The sequence below is a fragment of the Marmota marmota genome, unplaced genomic scaffold (genome assembly GCF_001458135.2).
Source record: "Marmota marmota marmota unplaced genomic scaffold, marMar, whole genome shotgun sequence".
In the NCBI taxonomy this organism is placed as follows: Eukaryota; Metazoa; Chordata; class Mammalia; order Rodentia; family Sciuridae; genus Marmota; species Marmota marmota.
This window is the reverse complement of record NW_026000093.1, coordinates 13,641,941-13,646,685: the sequence shown is the minus strand read 5'-3', so window position 1 is coordinate 13,646,685 and position 4,745 is coordinate 13,641,941. Positions and strand designations below refer to the sequence as shown.

The 4,745-nt window shown below is 35.4% G+C and overlaps 1 pseudogene; it reads right to left on the bottom strand.

Moving 5' to 3' along the window:
• Positions 1-413: 413 nt before the first annotated feature.
• On the bottom strand, positions 414-4,144 carry LOC107142262 (annotated as a pseudogene).
• Between the last annotated feature and the right edge of the window lie 601 nt (positions 4,145-4,745).

Sequence of the window (4,745 nt, the reverse complement as noted above, 5' to 3'; positions counted from 1 at the left end):
ATATTCATTTTATATCCATGAGAATATGAATTTACATTAATTTGAGAAATATGAAGCAATTTTTATGCAAAAACTTCATAAAATAGGAGAGCCTGTCACACACTAATTTCAATAAAATAGTCACCAAATATTAATTAGGGAAATGCTGATAATACATGCTGTAGCAAACTGTAGTTCCTCATTATCTAAAAATAATAGTGAGTATGTATACTTTATTTGAACTATTATGATTGTATCATGAATTCTTATGTGGAAACAATAAAACATAAAAATTAACAAAACTGAAAGCCTCAAAATATAGCACTCAAGTCAATAAAAGTTAATAAGATATGTTGACCTAAATGTATTAGTTATTTAATTAAGTTCTTGGTAAGAAATGTAGAGCACGAATTTGTGAGGATAAATTCCATTTGTTAGAGAAAATCAATCACATGTTGCCCCAGAGCTGAGGAGTAGCTCTTGATTTGGGGTAAAATTTGTGAGTCCACTGCTTTCTGACCAACCTTGCACTGCCCTGTAATCTCATATTTCTTTCTCTGGGTCAAAGATCTCACCTTCCTCATGTCTGGCTTCTGCAGCTCCTTCGTGAAGTAAACATTTGTAAGGTGGTTTGGGATTCTCACATTGCTGTTATCAATCTTTGTGGAAGTAATGATAACAAATTTCATGTTCTACACAGAGGAACTTGATTGAGGGAAAGAGGTCCAGCCACAAGTAGCAAGTCCCTGCAAGACTGCTTCAGGAAAACCACCCTCTTGCCTCTGTGGGCCCACTGAGGATGATCCCAGAAGTGATGCTAGTCCCAGCAGTGATGCTGGCTCTCAGTTTTCTCACATGCAGACTGAGGGGGGTTTTGCCATGGCTCAATAGCTTCCATGGCACATCTTCAATAGGATAGCATCTAGGCATTTTGCAAAGTTTACTCACTGGGTACCACCATTCTTTTTTTTTATTGATTTTTAAAAAATGACAGCAGAATGCATTATGATTCTTATCACACATATATACCACAATTTTTCATAACTCTGTATATAAAGTATGTTGACACCTAATTTGTGTCTTCATACATGTACTTTGGATAATGATGTCCATCACATTCCACCATCCTTGCTAATCCCCTACCCCCTCCCTTTCCCTCCCACCCCTCTGCCCTATCTAGAATTCATCTATTCTTCGCATGCTCCCCGTCCCTACCCCACTATGAGTCAGCCTCCTTATATCAGAGTAAACATTTGGCATTTGTTTTTTGGGATTGGCTAACTTCACTTAGCATTATCTTCTCCAACGCCATCCATTTACCTGCAAATGCCATGATTTTATTCTCTTTTATTGCTGAGTAAAATTCCATTGTGTATATATGCCACATTTCTTTAATCCATTCATCTATTGAAGGGCATCTAGGTTGGCTCCACAGTTTAGCTATCGTGAATTGTGCTGCTATAAACATTGATATGGCTGTGTCCCTGTAGTATGCTGTTTTTAAGTCCTTTGGGTATAAACCGAAGAGAAGGATAGCTGGGTCAAATGGTGGTTCCATTCCCAGATTTCCAAGGAATCTCCATACTGCTTTCCATATTGGCTGCACCAATTTGCAGTCCCATCAGCAGTGTAAGAGTGTACCTTTTCCCCCAAATCCTCACCAACACTTATTGTTGTTTGTCTTTATAATAGCTGCCATTCTGACTGGAGTGATATGATATCTTAGAGTAGTTTTGATTTGCACTTCTCTAATTGCTAGAGATGCTGAGCCTTTTTTCATATATTTGTTGACTGATTGTATATCCCCTTCTGAGAAGTGTCTATTCAGATCTTTGGCCCATTTGTTGATTGTGTTATTTGTGGGTTTTTTGTTGTTGTTGTTGTTGTTGTTGTTTTTGTTTTGTTTTGTTTTGTTTTGTTTTTTGGTGCTTATCTTTTTGAGTTCTTTACATACCCTAGAGATTAGTGCTCTATCTGATGTGTGAGGGGTAAAAGTTTGCTCCCAGGATGTAGGCTCTCTGTTCACTTCACAGATTGTTTCTTTTGCTTTGAAGAAACTTTTTAGTTTGATCGGGTACCACCATTCTTGTCACTACCGGTTAGTTTTATGACAGCAGCAAGAACCTTCTCATTTTTCTTCTTTCCAACCTTGGATTTAGCAGCTGATTACTTCCCCTTATACTTGGGCTTTGGGGAATAGATAGAGGATCAGGAGTATCTGCCAATTTCTCTAACCAGGAAAGGATTTTGGTTGCAGTGGGGCTTCCCACTTGGGGTTTCTTAGCCTTAGGGTCACCCTTTCTAACCATGCCAACAGCATTAGCCTTCCTGGCTCCAGGTTTCTTCTCCTTAGTGTCCAGCTTCTCAGCCTTTTCACCATCTATCTTGCAAGATTGGAAAAAGCAACTATTGTTTAATAATTAAGCTCCCATAATACTAAAACAAACAAATAAATATGAAGGGAAGAAAAGGGAAGAGAGAGAGGAGAAAAAGAAAATCACCTTTCATCAGTGCTCTCAGGTGTGGTCATAAGACAGAGTAAAGAGAAAATAGAAAGAATATTTTTTAGCACAATGCTCTGGGTCTTTAGATTCAGATAATTAAAAGAATAAAAAATTTGTACCCCAAAAATATGTAATTAAGGAAAGGTAAAAAGACAAAAATTACAAGTTGTCATAACTGCATGGTGGGATGCCAAGGTAGAGATAAAGTTATTAATACGACACTGATATGATTCATTAAAACGAAAGAATTGGCAAGGTTTAGCAGAAACCACTCCTAGGTAAAATAGCAATGTCTATAGATTTACTAAAATGGTATCTTGCATGTGGTAGTATGGCAATTTGACAATATTAATTCTGCCTATACAAGGAGGTATTTTCATCTTCAGAAATCTTAATTTCTTTCTCCGGTGTTCTGGTTTTATAGAGGTCTTTCACTTCCTTGGTTAGATTTATTTTTGTTGTTGTTTATTTGTTTAGATTATTATGAATGGAATGTTTTTCCTGATTTCTTTCTCAGTATATTAATTATTGGAGTATAGGAAAGCTATTGATTTTTGTGTGTTGATCTTGTACCCAGCTATTTGCTCTATTTGTTTATTAGCTCTAGAAGTCTTCTGATATAGTATTTTGGATCTTCTACATATAGGATCATGTCATCAGCAAACAAATATTTGACTTCTTCTTTTTCTATTTGTATCCTTTAATTTTCTTCTCTTGCATGCTTTAGCTAGAGTTTCAATAACTATATTGAATAGGAGTGATAACAATGGATATCCCTTATCTACTTCCTGATTTTTGAGAATATGCTTTGGGGTTTTTCTCTGTTCAGTATGATGCTGGCTTTGGGACTGTTGTATATAGCCTCTATAATGCTGAGGTAGGTTCGTTAGTGCCTCCAGCATTTTTAATATGGAAGAGTACCGGATTTGGTCAAAGGCTTTTTCTGCACCTATTGAGATGATCGTGTAATTCTTGTTTTTAATTCTATTTAAGTATTAATTATACTTATTGGTTTGCATACATTGAATCAAACTTGCATCCCTAGGATGAAATACACTTGTACAATATTCTTGTTTTTAAATGTGGCTTCCTAGTATTTATTAATTAATATTTTATTATTTAATATTAATTTATAGTTTATTTTAAAAACTAACATTTTATTAAGGATATCGGTCTGTAGTTTTCTTTCTTTGATGTGTCTTTGTCTGGATTTGGTACCAAGTCTGGTACTGGCTTCATAGAACAAATTTGACAGCATTCCCTCCCTTTCTGTCTCGTGGAATAATCGGAGGATAGACATTAGTCCTTCTTTACTGGTCTGATAGAACTCAGCTGACAATATAGCTGGTCCTGGGCTTTTTATGTTGGAAGACTTTTAATGGCTGCTTCAATCTTATTCCTTGATACAAATCTGTCTGTTTTCTATAGCCTCTTGGTTCAATTTGGGTAGGTTATATGTGCCTAGAAATCTGTCAATATCTTCTAAATTTTTCCAGTTTATTGGAGTATGAATTTCCAAAACAGTTCCTAGTGATCCTCTGTATTTCAGAAATGTCTATGATAATATCTCCTTTTTCATCTCTAATTTTGTTGACTTAGGTCTTCTCTCACTTTCTTTTGGCTAGTTTAACAAGGGGTTTATCAGTCTTGTTTATGTCCATGTTATCAAAAGCAATATACAGATCTAATCCAATTCTCTTTAAAATACCAGTGACATTCTTCACGGAACTAAAAAAAAAAACAGTCCTAAAATACATATGGAAGGATAAAAGACCCCAAATAGCCAAGGCAAGCCTGAGCAAGAAGAGCAATACTAGAGGAATCAAAATTATACTGATATTGAATTATACTACAGAGCTACAGTAACAAAAGCACTATGGTATTGACATTGAAACATACATGAAGATCAATGAAATAGAAAAGAAGACACAGAGAAAAACTCACAGAGATATAGTCATCTGATACTCAACCAAAAGCATATGTTCAAGAAAATATCAATTTTTTAATAAAATAGTGCTGGAAAAATTGGATATCCAGATATAGGAGAATGAAACTAGATCCTTATCTCTTACCCTGCATAAAAGTAAACTTGAAGCATATCAAAGACCTAGGAATTAGACCAGAAACTTTGCAACTTACTAGAAAAAACATAAGGTCAACACTCCAACATACTGGCACAGGCACCAAGTTCCTTAAAAAGACCCCTAAAGCTCAAGAAATAAAACCAAGAATATACCACAGTGAATTCTACCTTTATGTATG